A 20,503-nucleotide genomic window follows, 5' to 3' on the forward strand; every position below is an offset into this window, starting at 1 on the left:
AAAGAAAAAAAATAGTAGTACAGATATCAACAGGAATCGACCAATCGAGGGAGATGGGGTGGGGGCGGTGAGAGGAGAGAAAGGGGATGGTATCTTTAAATGAACGGGACTGTTTGCTAAAGTTAAATTCCGGAATCAAATTCCTTATTGTCAGCTAGACCGGTAAACATTTTTCTCCCATCCTCTTCAACCGACAACTCACACTTGTCTGGTGAATAGCTATCTTGAAGGAATCTATGATCTAGTGATTACTGCTATTTGGCAATGCTTTACTTATCACAACTTTTACTTTGACTGAACAGCATGAATTTGATTAGTTAACTGCCGTAGACGTACTTTTAAAAATACGTATTTAAAAATTTGGCCAGAAAACTCATCTATCAAATATCGATCGATGTAAATGACCCTCAGGTGGCAAAAACTCTCAAACCTGGGACTTTGTGAGGGTCATTTAACTCGATCGATATGAAGGACGAGTTTTCTGGACAAATTTTAAAGAATATTTTTTTTTCAGAGCACTGCAGTTAACTGGTTAGTTTGAACAAGAGTCTTTATCACTTGGGTGCTGTTATCTTGTATAATCTATTAAGAAAATTAATTTGACGTGGATCAACCCTTTGTTAATGTTCATAGGCCGCCGAGGAAAAACATTTTGCTAAAGGTTTAAAGAGTCTAGTTTTGGCAGGCAGAACCTGTGTTCATAACTTTAATTTTACTTTCCTACGTGCCATATATGCACTTTGCGATCTCCTTACATTTCCCGGGATTTTCAGATTCTCCGATCATTTTCACTGTTTCACGAGCACCTACTCTATTTAATTTACTTCACCAAGCAGTTTAACCTGTTAACTCGGTACGCTGGAAAGACACGTATTTAAATATTTGGCCAGTAAACTCGTCCTTCTAATGTCGATTTATTTAAATGACCTTCGTCTGGGTAAAAACCTTCAAATCTCGGACCTCGCAAGGCCCCAGGTTTGAGAGGTTTTTTTTTCAAAGATGAGTGTCAATTTAATCTATCGAGAATTGGAGGACAAGTTTCCTGGCCAAATTTTTAAATAAATGTCTTTCCATAGTACGCCAGTAAAATGGTTGATTGTAACCAAATTGCCATTCCAATAATTACAAGTTGACTTCTTTTTGAGGACAAAACCATGACCAATATACCACAGCATTAACCAACATTATCTCCCATCATAATATTATATTGAATTCAGTTTCTTTTCCTCTTTTTCTTCTTCTCCCTCTTATTATTTGAAATGTTAAGGCGGTGAATTTGAGATTTTAATAACGTATCCCTTTCAGCCTGATTGTTACTGTGCGGTTGTTGATTATTATTTCATTTCCCGATTCTAAACAGGTTCCCGACGTTGGTCGTCTTAATCACTTCAACCACGCAATCTCAATCATATTTAATAGATTGCCATTGATCGTGCCGGACTATGAGGCCATGACTGCCGGATTTTGACAAAACATATTTACTCATTTAGGCCAGATAAATTTCCATCGAGTCAAATTATGATCCTTAACTTGTCAAAACGTATCAATCCCGAGAATTCAATTAAACCTCGGGTTTGTTTACTTTATGGAAAATTGAGGATAATTTTAGTCAATATAATATCATATCAGTAACAGGGTTTTTAAATGAACCAAGTGTTCAATAAATAACAATATAGTAGACAGTACACATTGCATATTCTTTGAGATAAAAATATTAAAATAGAAAAACAGATAAAAGCATAGAAGAAAAAAATCCCCCCCCCCCCAAAAAAAAAAACCCCTAAAAAAACAAAACAAACAAAACAAATAACCCCCCTCCACCAAAAAGAATCAAAACAAACAAACAAATAAAACCAAACAAACCCCCAAACATTCTTCTTTCTAGTATTTTTCTTTCTTGCTGGCGCTGTTCCATATGCCTTTTCAGATCTTTATCTTACACATGTGTCTGCTCCATTATTTGTCACTCAAAATGACAGAATGGCCCGAAGCATGTTTTTTTTTCTAATAGAAGCTTTGGATTAACGTCTGTACATCGGTAACATAAACTTTTTTTTCCAAACAAACAAACAAAACAAAATCAAACAAACAAACAAACCTCTCGGAAAAAGTGCTTTTCATATAGTGCTCCATATTCTAAATTAACATAAAAAGTAAGTAGGCCTATTTTATCCTAATGATGTATATTTTAGTTAATAACTAAATTCTAAGCGCTCTTATTTACATTTTGTACACGTCATTAACTGCGATCTTATAAATTCATCTCCAAATTTGGGTAAATTTTTACTCATGCTGTGTGTGTTGATAAGCAGCTAATATTGTAATAAATCGATTTTATGAACACTGCGTGTAGCAACGTGTTATTAATAATTCACCAGGCGATTAAATCATCTGTAAATATATGAATGCATTAAATGAAAGGGATAACCATAACTAAGCCATTTATCATCAGCCAGGGAGAAAGCTGTCGAACAGTAACAGAACGCTTTACATATATTATAGCTAGGAATCTTACCTCACATATGAATATTATAATTACACCCCATTGGTCAAAACGTCTTAAAACAGAGACGCCTTAGAAATTGTAAGACGTCCCGGATTTTATGATTTTTGACAAGTTAGGTATAAACTGAAAATGGAGGTAATAGTGTTCGCTGAAATTGAAAAAGAAAAAAATAGCAGTAAAACTAACTTGTACAAATCGTCTATTGGTCGTCACCAGGATATCAATAATAATAACCATTGGCTAAGGTGTCGACACCTAGCGGTCTATACTATATTTGTTTAATGTCATGTCTTCAAAGCCAGGGAAATCCGGGGCAATCTTTACCAACACCCCCGCCGAGGAGAAAGACTAAACCTCTTCGATTAACTGGTAAAACAGGCTTCTCAAGTGCTTGTTGACTCGATTGAGACCCAAATCAAACACGATATTGCATTCGATCTGCCCTGCGCAGACAAAACATTTTTTTCGCTTTGGCCAGAGAACTTTAACTTTGAATGTGGATTCATTACGATGACGTAACATGTCAAATTGTCAAAATATCTCAAACCTGAAATTACTTTTGGAGAGATTTAAACTTTTTTACAATTTTGGTAAATAGGGATCATCGCTGTCGATCGATATTTAAAGTAAAGATTTTCTTTCCAAATGATTAAAAAATGTATTTTGTTAGAATCAGGCAGATAGGCGGGTGGTGGTTAGTTGTAGGCACTCGACAGGGGAGCGATATATGACTATGATCTGGTCTAATCAAAATCTTTTCATTCACTAGAGCTATCTTATATTATTATCAAAAATAATAGCATATTCAAAGCATTGTTTTTGGTAGCTTTGGAAAGAGTCAATGTTTGACGGAAAAAAAATAGTAACGGTTACGTTTGATTAATTCACACACTTGTGCCCATCAGTTAGTGTGCCGAATTTCGTAAAATTGAATGACTTGTTATTTCCGGGATTTTTTTTTCTTGGTTTTTTTTTGAAATCTTCTTAATTTGTGATCACGCAATTGGATCTGCCTATCTTTTTTTTCTCCTAGTGGAGAACCCGCGATTTCGCGGAAGAAATAAAGGCTCTTACGAACAGGCATTCATCTTTTTTAAAATTATTATATTCCTGAATAATGGAAATTAACATACCAGATGGCAATAGGGTGGCCAGGTGGCGATTCCCAAGGTCAAGGCCAAATTACGGGCCAATCATTTTGCCTTAGCCCACTGTGAAATTAAACATTTGTTCCCTACCATCTATTAGAGGATGAGTGAAGCATTATGAAGTGCCGTATGATGAAAACGTGGAAAGGCGCTTTGTAAATTTTGACAAATTGCTATTTTTATTTTTATCAATTAGGGTTTTATAGTCCATTTTTAAAATCGCCATTTTCTATACATCTTGCTCCTCCCCAACCTACTCATGAACATATGTAACAATTAGGAATATCTCACCCCTGTAATTGACATTTTCTATTATGACATAAAACTCATGGAATCACAACACCTTGCTCCAAATTCTCCCAAGGAAAAAAGATGCTGTTATTTTACGATTATGATAATGGTTCAAGCAACAAACAATAACACAATTATTTTGCAATTTAGCAAGAAACAACATTCGTTGTTTTGTTGATGGAAAGTTGTCTCAACAAAATGATTACACATTCTGCGTCGAATGTCCCACTCAAGTCAATACAGGTGAGAACTTGTGGGTACAGATTAGGTATGGTGGTTTTGCTTTTTACTTCAAATTAATTTATCTTCCTCCTCCTCCTCCTCCTCCTCCTCCTCCTCCTCCTCATCATCATCATCATCATCATCATCATCATCATCATCACCATAATTCATCAATATTATTATCAAAAGCATTATCATCTATTCCTCCACTCCTACCCCTCCTCTCCATAACCCTCCTCCTTCTCCCTAATTTTCAAATACCTATTGACTGATTGGGTATCTTTGTCGAAATCAGACCATATTTAAAAGACCTATAATTTATTATTACTAAAATACACTTTGTTGGTGTTAGATTTATAAACACACTTGTTGTGATTTAGTCATTCGGTGTCATGTTGAATTGACACAGATCGCAAGTCACTTAAATACATTGTAACACAACGCCTGATTGTAAACGAGTATCTGCTGATTAGCTGTACGGATAATATCAGGAGCTTTTAAACGAAATAAACCAGTCACATAAGACTTATCATATGACATAGAAATCAAATCCATTTGGCCTAATGGGATGGGGGATAGATGAAGCGTTCCAAAGTGAATTTAAATTAATAAAAACATATAATATGGCCATATGGAAATGTGTAAGTTTATTCCACCCCCCCCCCCCCCAAAAAAAAAAAACAACAAAAAAACAAAAAAACAAAAAACACTCTTCAAATCATTAAAATTGAAATGAAGAGTCAAATGGTCTTTCTAAAGATAACATATTCTGTTCGCACGTGCCAAAAACAACATGGCAGCTATTAGATCAGAGAGTCGATAAATTCATATTTGGATAGACGTTGCAGACAGATTGAAAAATTAATCGTTCATGCTGTCAAAGAACACTGTTTATCTATAATGTATCATGTAAGCCTACCTGACCTGATGCTATTGTATGCAGTTTGTACTTTATAAGATCAAAAGTGAAGAAGGTGAATGTGTAAAGCCCACTAGGTGTAAACAAAAAGACCCAAATAATTATCAAGTTTTCCGTTTCTTCTTGTAAAAATATTCTCCGTGTTTAGGGATAGTTAATGGATGCTTAACAACAACAAATTTATCAATAGTCAACCATCTGCATGCCCAGATATATTTACAATACTATTGTAATTCGGCAAAACGCACTTTTTGCTATTTGGGCAGAAGATATTTACTTCAAATATCGATCAAAAAGAATGACCGTCAACTAACTGAAAATGGTAAAACTAAGACTTCTCAGGTTTAAACCTTTTTGAAAAGCTGAGGGTCTTTTAATCGATCGATATAATATGAAGCAAAAGTGTTTTGGCTAAAATGACAAAAACTACGTTTTTGCCAGAGTACGACAGAATGCGTGGAGCAGTCACGAGTTCACCATGTGCCAGGCGGTATAATATTCAATTCTGACACTCTCACTTTTTGAATTCCGGAAGAGTTCCCAGTCGCTGTACGAGCCTGTGAGTGAGCGTTAGGAGCAACGTTCAAATTCCAAAATCCAAGAGTGTAAGAAATCGTTTATTCTATCACTCAATCGATTCTGATTTCGTTATTTCTGAATAAAAGGCATTAAAAAAAAAACAAACTCAAACGATATTTCTTTTTAAAAATCTAATTTTAGTGGAATTCAAGGTTTGATAATCTGACGTCAAAAATTATTATTGTAAACTTGATATCATTACACGTCACTATTTATTGGGATGGGTAGAATAATATAGAGATGCTCAGTAATTTCAGCAGATAATACCAACATACTATTCGTCTTATAATCTGATCCATCTATGATTTTTCTATTGTTTAAGCTTAAACGCCTCTAGGGCACCGATGATGCTTTCCCCATAGATATGCAGGGCATTTTTTTTTATTAGATGACAACATTTTGTTTTTCAAAGATGAAAAAGAGGGCTAAGCACTTGATTACCGAAGGAGCGATCGTAAATTTAAGTGTGTTACATGTTGTCATACTTTTTACCAATAAGTGTATTATCCGGACATGTTCACCGTAGTCATTTTCAAACAAACAAACAAACACACACACACACATATATACACACAAACTCCTTAGAGATGAAGTAAAGCTCAGGTACACGTATTTAGCAGGTCTCACAGCCGAGCGCAGTAATGAGATTGATTTAACATTGTTGTAACTGACAAAATGTTACGTTGGTTTTAGAGAATTTCCAAAACAATCAGCCCAGAAAAAATTAGGGTTATCAGACCTGCAATGCAATAACTACAAACTTGCCTGGGAATCGATATTTTGAAGACAGCATATGAAAATACTATTATACATTGCTGTGTTAACAAATTTAGTGTGGTAAAAACACAACAGGCAAATATGTTAGGATGTTAAAAAGTGATTTACATGGAATCCCGAATGTATATAATATGGTATCAACAACACTCAGTGAAATATAATGCATATAATACAAATCTGAAAACGTCGACCACCACCTCCCTTCCCTCCCTACCCTCCTCCCGCCCTAAAAAAAATCTCTTTCTCACTGGACCTATCAATTTATTACGATATGATGGATATTTTCTTAACATCATAAAACAAACCTAAGTTCAAAGACACAATGTATCAGTTGTGACTAATCATCTCTAAACGCCATTATTATGTCGGGGTAGGTGAACCTGATGCTTCAAATCGATTCTAACTCTTATTGCATTTGAGATCAAATAAATGCCTTCATTAAGGAGAACTATTATTGTTTGTTAAACTTCAAAAGAATTGAACTTTCTTATTCTAATCATGTAGTAAATTACGTCATGGAAGAAAGAACATAATAACTGATAATATCAATATCAGGAAAATTAAGAAATATAATCGCATTTTAAATAAGATAATAATAGATATAAAAGAATGGCCCGGTAAAAAATAATTGTTCTATACGCATGTCCGTCATCAAAGAATTATTTTGATTTCTTAAAGTAGTTGCTCTGTTTGTTTACTCGGAATTTATAGTCATAGAAAATATTTTTTTCGTAATAATTATAATATTTTTGAAAAATATGCGGCGTCACAGACATGAATACAAATACTATCAAATATATTTTATGATTAATTAGAATCTAATTTTTCTCTATCCTTAATTAGAAATTCAAAGGTAAACTTTAATACTTCAACACTTCAAGACGCAATAGAGAATTCATAGATCTAAGAGGAATTAAAGTTGACACCAAAGTCTGTATAAATTTAAAATTTCACAATTAAAAAAAAAAATAATCTGCTTATTTCAAGTCATCCTTTCCCGAGAAAAGTAAAACCTATCAACGTTCTTTGCTCCTAGTATTTGTCCTAGGGATATTCCGTCCTCCCTAATCATTTCCCAGTGTCCGATTCCACTTAATAGCAGGTTTATTGGAGAGCACAGACATTCCCACGTATTTATTTTTTCTTCTTTGGGAAAAAAAAAATAACTTAGTCTTTTAAAGTCATAAAAATATATTTTATGCTATTTCCGGTGGGCCAAATGGATGCGGAAATTTTATTTCAAAATTTTGAGACTTGTTGTTGAGGAACAAAGTTGTTCTCCAATTAAACCTCTAGTGGTATGACACTCAACTTGCGTCTGTAGGAATTGCAAAGAATTATAAGCTTTTATAAAAAGGAATATCAACTAAGTGTGCCCAAGGAGCTTTACAAAGGGTCCTAAGCCAACGGCAACACTTAAGATGTGGGACGAGGCATGATGCCTGCAAGACGCTCTTACAATTTAATAGACAGCGGTCTTATGCACATTTTACACCGGAGTACAGTGAGAGAATGTGAATAAACAGCCTATTTCCATGGACGCAGCTTTTGGTTGCAGACAAAGGGACTCGAACCGTCATATAAACGTCATATATATAAGACCACAAAGCCACACAAAAGCCATTTCTGCTGTGAGTGACTTATTATTGAATCCTTGGAAAAAAAACTCTTTACTCATATTTTCTCACTAAAGTCAAATGTAAAATAAGTAGGTACCTTATCAGTGACAGTTATTTCTGTTGCAAAAGATATATAACAGCGTACATTTAACGACACGAATCGTTCTTTTTATTCCAAAACTTGTCTTTTCTACTTCACTAAAGCTTCTATTGTAATTTATTTTCATTCTTTTCATCCACCCAAGTCGCAGACGCTCTCTTTCGACATTTCCTTTAGCTAAACCACTGCGATTTGATTCCTTTCTTTAAGAAAAAAACAAACAACAATCTAGTTCATCTTTTAAATGAATAGCTCAAAATAATTTCGCTGTTTAGCCTTTCATCAATAATATCCACGACTCCGCTATTTCTCTTATCCTTCTCTTTTGTTATTGGCCTATTGTTCTATTCTAATGTCTTTTCTCAAGCCCACGTCAATTACCTTATTGGCTTCTTCCGTTCGGCCATTGAGAAGGTAATAACAGGTCTATAATGATCTCTTTAACCAGTTAACCGCCGCACTCTGGAAAACTCGTATTTAAAAATTTGGCCAGAAAACTCGTCCTCCAAATTATATCGATCGATTTACATGACCATCATCTTGGCAAAAACTCTCAAACTTAGGAACTTGCGAGGTCCCAGGTTTGAGAGTTTTTGCCGAGATGATGGTAATTTGAATCGATTGATATTTGAAGGACGAGTTTTTTGGCCAAATTTTTAAACACTTATCTTTCTAGAGCACGGCAGTTAACTGGTTAAAGAGGTTCCTTTTTTTTAATTGAAAGGGATTAACTAACACGGAAGAATTAAATGACAATAAAACACATATTGATTATGAAATCACCAAGACATTTTAAAATCCCAATGGGCTACTGCCATATTCTGACCCCCCCCCCCTCCCCCCAAAAAACAAAAAAACACCCCCCCCCCCCCCCGAAAAAACAAACAAACCAAAAACCAAAAAGACAAACAAACCAAAAACAAAAAAACATTTATAATTTTTATTTCGGCCAAAAACCTCCTCCTTCAAGTATCGATCGAAAATTACACATTTTAAGGAATTTGGTCAAAAAAATTATGCTTCTAATATCGATATTAGATTAATTATTCAAGTGATATTCGAAGGTCGAGTTTTCTCGCCAAATTTTAAAAATGTAATTTTCAGATAATATGGGAAGTTTAAACTCAATGCGTGAGAGCAAGAAAACTGCAACAACTGTCTCGATTGAGCGTTTAAATGATAAGAAACACAAAAGTAAAATTTTATGCTGAGAGTGAAATTTTGATAAAAAATAATTTTGAGAATAATGGTTTCTAGTTTCTAATAGTATAATGAAGATTTTAAAAAATCAAAGTGTCAACTATCTTTATATTTTCTTTGATATTGATTCAAAGTTCTCTTATTCTTATAAAAATATTTGATACCATTTGAATTAACATAACTCATTGCCTTCCCATGACTGAAATTTACGTGGGCCAAAAGATATTTTTACTTAAACCAATCTACTGTATTTCTTTGTAGAATAAAAATCACGTGATTTGACTTAGATTAAAATCATACTCGTTTGTGGACTTCACCACGTTATAAAACTGACTTCAGATGGAAGTCCTCCCCAGGTTGCGAGTTCTTCAGATTCCTAGACATTTTAACAATAACTGATCTTAATTTCAATTTAAGGCTATTCATTTTTATTGTTTTCCATTTACTTTCAGCATAAAGATGGAGACAAGACTCTGCGATGGCAATGTTTGATTCCATTAGTTCAAAAAGCAACAGTTATGTTAAACAATAGCCGCTGCCTTAGAAAACGTCTGCGGATAGTAACTCTTCTTCAGATCTCTTCTAGTACCAGCGTAATGGTAATATGACACTATCCGTATTATCCAACGCTACCTCCAACGACTGCTATTTATGCTAAGTGCACGACACAGGGAACACATTTCGATTTCAAAAAGTAATCAAAGCTTACGGTCGGAACATAAGTCAACAGGATATCAAGTTTTCTGGTCCCAAGGACCCATAGACTTTCTATGTTGATATTGTATCGATAAAGGACCCAGGTAGAATACTGGACGGAAGCATTGCCTGGTAAGTGTTTGAATTCTTATTATCCGTTGTCTCGTGTTAGAAACGAATTATCTCTGTGCCCCTCTTTTTCTGGATGTTTTTCTTTTATTATTTTGTATTTTAAACTTACTGATACTGCTAATATCATCAATAGTAAAACGATGATTAAAAGTAATTTAAAGTAATGCTATTTTGAACAAAATAAATTCTGGGATTGGTTTGATATTTTGTCTTTTTCAAGAACTGCACTGCCCGTTATTGTGAGTATTTTTGATGTATTTTAAAAATAGTTAGAAACGATCGCGAATATTAAATAGTTTCATTTCTGTCGGCCTCTGGGCTCTATTGTCAAATTTTAATAAATGAAACAATCTGGAAATACTATGTTGTTCAGAATAATGAAATGCAATAGATATAAATGATAAAATATATTACATGGCTTGTAATTTGTTGCCGCATTGTATCATAATAAATAAGATACAGGAGGCCTTGTTGCTTACATCTTACAATAATGATATTTTAGAAGAAATTGAAAATAATTCTAATATTGATGTTAGCGAAAGTCAAAATGGATTAGCGATTGATCATTTTGACTGGTTATTTTATTACTGGCGTACACTGACAACTCACATTTTGTTGTGTTTAGCTAAAGCAATTCTACATCAAATATCGATTAAATTAAAGAGCTCTAAGGTTTGAGACTATTTGACAAATTCTATGTTCTTTTCATCGACCGATATTTGAAGTAATTTTTAATGGCAAAAAAGAAGGAGCACATCTTTTGGTCAGATTTCAATAGAATACATGCTATTTGAATTTTAAAACCCTGTTTCTAAATTTGTACATAGTCGTGGGGATTTGAATTTACTACAATGATGATTTTGGATGCTATATACTTTTTGAATGACTATATTGGGAGACAACCTGCCATAAAAACCGGAGATAGAAATTGAATGAATTGATAAATTTTACGATTCTTATTATTGATATACCATAGATTAATATATATCATATATAGCAGTTGAAATATGAAGATACCACCGCCAATTATTTAATGGAAGTAGTTATAATGATGTTTACACACAAGATCACGAAATGTTCTTCACTGCTTATCAATCCGCATTAAAGCAAATTGCGTTCTTTCAAGATTTATGTTTCGGATGTGAAAATTTGAGACAAAATTATGGGCTATCGTACAAGGGATGAAGTGCTATGGCGTAATTTTATAATTCTTTACTCTGTGTCACTAATTAAAGTTTTTTAAGCTTTTAAAATAGTGTCAGTTACGTCAAAATAGAAGGACGTTAAAGAGAGGCAATATAGTTTTCAATTTTTTTCTTTTGGTATATGATGCTTGCAGTTTGTTGGGGGCTCACTGTTTTAATGTAAATACCCAAATACCAATGCAAAATATTGTTCAATACAATAATGTTAAACCATGCCAATAAATGCATTCGACGACCAGGTTGATAATATGTCCATTTAGCTGATGTCACATGCACAAATCAAAGCTTTTAAGTTTAAAAATTACAGTGGCGTTAAAATAAGTATCACATGATACATAAAAAAATGATTGTTTGAATATTCTTATTTGCTTTTTAAATGGCTGCTCGGTCTTTCAAAACTTCTTTTTTATGCAAAGTTTCATATTTTTAGAAGATAGTGGAAAAAATCCGCACGTACTAGATAGTGCTTTCATCCCTTTTATATGATTAGTCGACGACCACTTATTTGAAACCCAAATTGTTATGGTTCACTGCTGTAATGGACATTCTTTCAAAACAGCGTAACACGCTCTCCATTACAACATTAAATCAAGTCCATTAAAGTTTTCGCTAATCAGACTTGTTAATATGTGCACCTAAGATTAGTCCAACCAAAACGAAGTAGGTCGGTATACCTTTGATAGAATGATCATTGTTGTTGTGGGTTCGAAAGGTTTAAACCGACGTGTACTTATTTGCTATGTATAAACTTAAACGTGTGCGGCTTCTTCTTACGATTCCAGTGTTTACAGAGCAAATATGCATTATGGGTCTTCAAATTCGTCATTGAGAATTGAAACTTGTCATAGAGAAGGAAAATGCGGCAGAAGGAGTTCAAATGTGCAAGATGTCACAAAATTCATTCACCTTTTTTCTAAGTGGTCTAATTTTAGAACGGAAACGTTTATGGTTGCAATAAGGAAAGCAAATGCGGCATTGCGAATTTAAATTCAGCAAAAGGTAAATAGTATTGCTATCAAGTTTCTTGAAATTGAGGAGGAAAAATATATTACCTATATGGCCACTTTAAAACTGCCCATTCTCTGTTACTGAATGATAACTTTTTATATTGAAAAATTATATTCAGTTTCATGTTTAGATATCATCCATGGCTAATAGGCAGGAAGATGAAACTGCGTCACCTGTGACAGAAGCTGTGTCTTTGCTCTGACAGTTGAGCAGGACTTGCCATTCGTTCACAGTGTTCCATTGTCAGAAGATGACGACGAATTTCTGCTAAATAATGTTTTATAATGTTTCCCAAAAGCCGAAAGCGACTCCAGACAGAGGGAGTATGGTGCTAAAAATATAATCATATGATTTTCTGTCAACGAAATGTTTGGTACTGGTGCATTGTCAAAATGAAATGTGCTTGCATTATGCTGGAAATTGTTTAAACGTTCAAGGGTCATGCCACCTCCCAGTAATTCATTGTAAATAAGTACACACCTACTATCTACTTACTGCAAATACCGCGATGTTTTTCCCTAGTCGACCAATGACAACACGAAAACCCCAAGAAACTTGTTGAGAACCCGTGTTCTTTTGTCCAAAAGTTGATTCCCGTGTTATCAACATAAATAAAATTGTTTATTGCAACCTGCATTAAACCATGTCGCAAATTTATATCGAGGTATTAATTGTTTTCTGTATTTCAATGTTTCGGTAAGTCTTCAAGTTTATTCAGGGTCAGTAGTATTCGATTCATAATGTTGTTCAATGTCATGCTACTGGCATGATATTCTGTTGGTAAACGATGCCTTCGTTTATTAATTAGTTGCTTTATAGAAAATTCTGGATGGTCGTTTACGAAATATTAAAATGATATGGCGGCGTTAACATTTTCATCCCATTTTCGACCAATAACATCATCGTTAACTCATCGTTTTACGATGTGATAGGTAGAGAATCGCTTTATTCCTAATGTTTTGTCAAGATATCTAAAAAATCGTCACCTCTTTCATATTCTTCAAAAATCCTTCTCTTGTCATTTAATGATATCTTTGAATATAAATTTGCAGGTGAATAAAACAAAACCAGAAACAAATCCCAGACCCAATCGACAAATGATTTTTTTTTTAATGTGCCGAAATTGCTTTCACAATGACGCATTTGAATTCGCTATTGTGTCTATTAATAGTGCATATAATCATTCACAAGTGGCCAATAAAATTGAACGCCTAAATGGAATTCTCTTTGCCGCATTTGGATTCCTTATGCCGCAATTGCGTTCTCTATTTGTACATTTGCCTTGTAATTGTAAACACTCTTTGTAATGCGTGTAGATAAAATTTAGGCTGCCGGAAGCATGGAACGACATGGTTACTAAAATCTGTTAAAAATTCAATTACTTTATTTAAATGAGAGCACAATTTGGATTCCGGAAATAAACTCTTGATCGACAAATGATAAATTTATAAGACTCTGATATGCAACACGCCGCATCAATCTAGTATTGTAAGAGTGTGGACAATACCCTGAAAATTGATAATAGAGTGTGAAATACACAATTTGAGAAAAAAAAAAAGCGCGGTGTTCAAATCAGAGAAACGACTCTTGAGCCTTCAGAAATTGAAAAAGACAGATGACGTTTTTGTTTAAATATATTTTCAGCCGTGTGATTCATCCTTATGTGATATCAGGTTGGGGCGGTCAGATACTTACATATCAACATTAAACCGGAGAGGGATTTCTTTCCAAAAGCATACATTGTAGGTGAAACGATTAAATATTTATCATTCGTAAACATACATTTTATGATTAATATTCTACAAAGGTAAAGGCGTGTAACATTTCGGCACTCATTTCGAACAATAGAAAACAAATACTACATTTGTGTTACTATAACAATGGCCCTTATAGAACAGTAAAGTTTGTTGCCCCAAACGTAAACAATAACAAGTTGCTAGTGATTTCCGTTAGGGACCGGAATAATTTACGCACAATATAGGTCTCCCAATTTTGTAGTTTGAGTTGTAGGCAATACACTTTCAGTATTGAAAATATGTTTACATAAAATCTAAAAGTTGCAGAAATAATAATATAAGGCTAAATTATTATTATGAAAATCAGGCTCCGAATAATTCTCGTTTTGTTCACACCAGCGCAATAATTTGCTCTGGTCTAAAAATAGATAGACTGTAACTTTTGATAAATTGTAGAAAATTTTACCTTTTGTTCCATAAAATATCCATATCTAGACATTATTTGATGCATGATCGAGTATTTATGAATATGTGTTTCTTTTGCCACCTAACAGCCAAATTTTAAAGGTTATTTTTTTCTATTATTTACATTGGAACGTGAGCTGTCAAGACAGGAACATGTGGTTTGCCACGTGCTTCTCGACCTTTGTTTACGTTTGGGGCACCTAACTTTACTGCTCTATTGATATTATATTTGCGGCACTGATTATTATAATCGATATTATCGATATTAAAATTATATGAACTTTATTCAACTATGATAAACTAATCACTGTTTTTGGAGAAACAACTAAAGGCAAACCTGCCATTGCTCTCTATGGCTTTCTCTACCGGTGAAAGAAATTTGGCGTGACATCCAAGAATTGGCTGTGCGTTAATAAATACTGAAATGCCAAAATAATGACGTCGCTCGACTCTCCTGTAGTCGTATATGGAACGACTTTACACCATCTCGAAGAGGCGTTTCATAAACAATTGAATAGCATGTTTTATCATGCTCACCGGTCCATCTTTGAACTAATAGATAGGGACAAGGACATCATGCTGATGAACACGTTCAAGATCAACGACAGAAAGAACACAAGACCGGCAAAATGGCAAGAAAACAAGAAATTGACATGGATGATGGATGCCAGAAAAGAATTCGACGAAAAAAGAAATCGACAGGAAAAAATACGTTGGTCGGATTAGTTACAATGCTCAGCCAATCACCATACCCCTATAAAATTGAATGACTCATTTGTTTGATTTGTAAAATCTTTTAAAAATAATTTTCTTATTAAAATGAAAATCATATTAAATTCATTTTGATAAAGTTTTATTTCATCATTTATCTTTCAATAAAATTCAACATCAAAATATCAAATGAGTATATATGTATCATGTAAACTCATTTTACAGTCCCAAGGCTGTAACGCTGAGGGGATATTTTGTTGTAACCACGTGTCACCGATATCGTAGAGTGTTAGGTGATATTTTGGCTGCAAGTTCACAATATCGATTATTTTCACTAGTGCCGCAAATGAAATATGCAATTATGAACGAAAATCAATAGAGTCTCATTTGTAACTTTTATTCTTTTGGAGTGCCGCAAATGACAACCGCCCATTGGTAACACCGGTTTGTTTGTTATTTGCTCCATATTTCTTTCTATTTGTTTTTGACGCAAGTACATTACAGAAGAGCAAAATGTGTTTTGAGCCATCAGCTCAGTCCTGTCAGTGATGTTCGTTAATGTTTAAGAGGGATCTCCATTTGAGATCAACAATAGTTGCTTGTAAAATTTGCAATTTACATGGTGTAGTATTTGCTTTGACTGTTCGAACAACTGTCTTGGCACCTTGGCAGCAGCATCTGAAACTTGAATCTGTAATTCTGGTAGGCTTCAATTTTGTGTGTTATGGGTTATTCGAAAGTGAAAAATACCAAGAATTTACTCAGTTTTACGACATTCACTACAATAACGGATGGGCACGCGTATATGAACGGTTAATGCAAAATATTTAACCTAAATGTGACACTTCTGCTTTACTCTGAAAAAAATGCCAACATGGTTTTAAAATTTTGGCCAGAGAATTCATCCTTCAAATATCAATAAATTAAAATGGTCCTCATTTTTCCCCCAGAGTATGGCAGTTAACTGGTTAATAAGTAATAACTATAAATAATAAGACCTCACACTGTGAACCGGGAGGTCCTGAGTTCAAATACCCGCTCCAGACACTTTCGCCTTTTTTCTTGGGCAAGAACATTAACTCCAATTTGCTCACATTGGATAAAATCTGTGATTACTGATAGACATTAGACGTTTCTCTGATGAATTATCTATCTTCCATCTTGGGATGGGCATGAGCATTTACATAGCTATCAACAGCAACATTTAACGTAGGACGAGACATGAAGCCAGCTAGGAGAAATTACATTTTTCCCGACAGAGACAACGTTGTTAACGGCCAGATACTCAATTTACATTTGAGTACGGTGAGAGGATGTGACTAAAGAGCATTTTCCAAGAATTCAACCATGCGCCGCTCAGAGCGACACTGGAATCCTTGACCTTCCGATTCGAAGGCAATTGTCTTACCACAAGACTACATAACCGCACAATGCATAGGCAACGGCATCTCAAAATGCCGCGAAGAGGGCGTTATAAATTATCAAATTTATTACAGATTTGTTACAAATGACATAAATGAAACATTTTGGACATTTATGTTTAAAGAAAGGAAATGAGCATTTGGTTGTGTGTCGAGATTTGTATCTGATATGAGCAGATTTATTTTAAAGACAGTAATATCACGTAACCTCTGATTTAATAGTCTAGAATTATATTCTTGGAGATATTGTGGGGACAAGTGTTGACATGAGGGAGAGAGAGAGTGAGAGTGAGAGATAGAGAATGAAAGAAAGAAAGAAAGAAAGAGAGAGAGAGAGAAGAAGAAGAAGAAGAAGAAGAAGAAGAAGAAGAAGAAGAAGAAGAAGAAGAAGAAGAAGAAGAAGAAGAAGAAGAAGAAGAAAGATGTTTGGTGTTTTTCCAAATTAGGACGAATATACTTTCCGAATTTTGGTTCCACAAATTACAATGTAAAGAATGATAATCATTTTTACCTGGACTATCGATTTTATCACCTGTCTATAAAAGTAATCATTAACATTCTTTCACTTACCATTACTTTTCATTTAAACTTTGATCATCGAAATGTGAGATGTGTAAAATATGTCAAATAACTGATTTTTAAAAAAAAATGAATAAATGTCACTTCCTGGTTGATTAGTAAATTGGATAATGGCGACGTGAACTAATTTGAAGTAAAAGATCTGACAAATGGAAATACTCTCAAACTAACCCAACGTATTTTTGTTTTCCAGACCTGTAAATGTGTACACCTATGATAATACTCTTCCTCATTATGAAATGGAAATCATGGGAGGTCACTTATTGCTTTGTCCTTAAACCGATTCCCCCGGAATTCCTGTCTCATCTTGCTCAGCCATGAATGTAAACATTAAATCGACTTCTATCGCAAAATCTAATCAAACCGATCAAGAGAAATCACAACATGGTTTGGAAATGAATTATCGACCAATACGTGGCTTAGTTTAACGAGAACACTTATATTATACTGATAATCGATTCTACAAACATTCTCTGAAGATGTGGCCATTTATTTAGATATATGTTTGATGTAATGTAATTGCAAAGGCTTTTTCAAAGTGGTCTTGGAGTTTACAAGTTGCCCGGTCGTTAACATTTTCCCTGTGACGTTTTTATATTGTGTTTAGGGACTTCAAAACCTTTTTTGTTTAAAATGAACTCTTGATGAGGTCATTCGCACGATTCGTATATGTTGTTCTATTTGATGATGATGATAATAATAATAATGATAATAATAATGATAATAATAATAATAATAATAATGATAATAATAATAAAAATAATAATAACAACAACAACAACAACAACAACAACACTAACAATATAATAATAGTAATAATAATAATAATAATAATAATAATAATAATAATAATAATAATAATAATAATAATAATAATAATAATAATAATAATAATAATAATATACTTTATTCATCCAAAAAAATGGAAATTCGTTTACAGACGTAGCATGCATAAAAATGTCTATATACCACTTTATATATTAATTTTATAAATTGAGATAGATTGTTCTTATTATGGCCTCTTGTCCGAACTTGTGTGTGTACTCTATATTTAAACCAAATTTAAATCACAGTTGCGCATTAACAATTCAAACACTAGAGTGGTAAAAATGAACTAAGGCTACGTTTTGTCTTTGTCTTCATTGATAAAAGACGACGGCTCCTTCATCACATTCTCCAGTTTACTAAGACAAAATATCGTGAACAGTTCTTCCACATTTGAAATTGGGTGAGTATAACTCCTGGCCGTATTAAGTATCCGATCAATTTTCTTAATGTCACAAATACTGGCATTTCCACACCATGCTGTAATACAAAAAAAAAATAATAATAACGGTCTCCAAAACAGATCTATAAAAAAAGGTGCATAACGATTTGTCTATGTCAAAATCTGAAAGTTTCCGAATAAAATACATTCTTTTGTTCAATTTAATGATAACAGAATCGGTATGTAAATGTCACTGCAATTTGTTGTCAATTAAAATACCCAAATATTTTTAAACCTCAACAGTTTGATTGTTAATTTTGAGTGGACTGATGGAATTTGTGTTCTTTCTAAAATCTAAAATCATTTCTTTGGGTTTTCCTAGATTTAATTTCAGAGAGTTATCTTCACACCAACCAACAAATCTGTCGATCTCAGATCTGTACACCGTTTAATTATCTTTAAATATTAACCCTTAAAGGGTAGTGTCATCATAAATTTCATTCAATTTTACCATTTGGTATTCTTATTTTTTTAAGATACGAGAATAGGGCATTATAAATATTATTTCAAACCGAAATCGATAACTTATTGACCTCGAGGAGATACCTCGTAAACTCGGGTCTTTCGGCACCCTGGTGAACATAATTTGCGATGTCCATCAAAAATCGCATAGTATGATCTAATCACAATTATTTGTATCCCTTAAACTTCACTTTAAATCTCTCCGCGCCACGATTCGCATAAGGCCTGGGCATCTCCCTTCCATTTCATCCGGTCCTTGGCTACAGCCCTACTAGCCTTCTGCCAGAAGCGCCATCCAACTTCGTTTCTCTCCTTTTCCACCATCCTGGGCCATGTTGGTTTAGGCCTTCCTTTCTCTCTCGTTGCATCTAGAGTCCATCCCAATGCCACTGCAGATTTGTTATATTATTCCCCTCTCCACATTTTCCTTCTCATCACGACACTAACTTTCTCACACGCATTTGTAAATGTTATTTAAAGGATATTTCAATATTGAGTTTGAAAAAAGATTTAATAAAAACATGTATTATTTAAAAGGCTTTATATATCATATTTTAAAAATCAAGATGAATAAAATGTGATTTTTATCACAATAAAAAAAAAGAATATTTCCAATGACAAGATACGTCTGGTGCTAGAGATAACTATGGCCTGTGTTTTTCTCGGGAAATGAATGATTGATCAATACCCTGTACATACTACCTTCCTGTTCACAACCCTTTCTCGAAAGCTGGCGGTCTCACAGCCCCCTTACACTACGTCAAGATTATGTTACGTCAAGCTAATATTCGGAAGAGTTACCAGATAAAATTTGCATAAAATGCGAGACAGGGTATGGAGAAATGCTAAATAGTCTGAAAAAAGCCACATTTTTACAAGTCCTGCTAAAATGTATTTAGAAGTAGAAATTGATCTTTATTTATCATTGTGTAAGTGTTTTTATCTATACTTTTGTCACATAGACTCGTCAATTTTATGAGTGAAAAATAGTAAATTCAGTGGAATAAGCGTTGATTTGTTTGTCACGACGTTTATATATATATGCAGGCCTGACACCCGAACGCATCATAGGTCTAGTTTAACATTGTTGTAATGGACAATACTTTGCTTCGTCTTTTGAGATTTCCATTACAACAACGAGTCCATCATGAATTGGTTATCAGACCTACAAACACGTCGGTTTGTCATTAAATTAAACGATTTTAAAAGACAAATGCCACGCATTTGCCAATGCCAAACCTAATGTTTTTCATGTCAAACGGCTTCAAAAACGCAAAACTGGCAATCCTGACGATCAGACCAGCCTTGCAGGCTAAAACTGGCTTTTTATAACTTGTTCTTTCCCCCCATCATTACACACCCACGCATCTTGTCTTCTACACTGATTTTGAGAAAAAGTATAAATAAATGATAGCATGCGTATTTGTCATATTATCTGACTAATGCGACATCACTGTGGC

General features: G+C 33.9%; 1 protein-coding gene across 2 annotated transcripts in view; it reads left to right on the top strand.

Annotated features, from left to right (window-relative positions):
* The window catches only part of LOC144960260 (neuroglobin-like), a 166,568-nt gene that overhangs the window by 46,080 nt on the left and 99,985 nt on the right, over window positions 1-20,503 (top strand). For both annotated transcript variants that reach the window (XM_078893307.1, XM_078893299.1), the window contains exon 2: window positions 9,814-10,189. The gene's annotated coding sequence lies outside the window, so the exon portion shown is untranslated. The remainder of the gene's footprint in view (window positions 1-9,813; window positions 10,190-20,503) is intronic.

Source organism: Berghia stephanieae, chromosome 1 (assembly GCF_034508935.2).
Source record: "Berghia stephanieae isolate SIO BIC M18660-M18661 chromosome 1, UCSD_Bste_1.3, whole genome shotgun sequence".
NCBI lineage: Eukaryota > Metazoa > Mollusca > Gastropoda > Nudibranchia > Aeolidiidae > Berghia > Berghia stephanieae.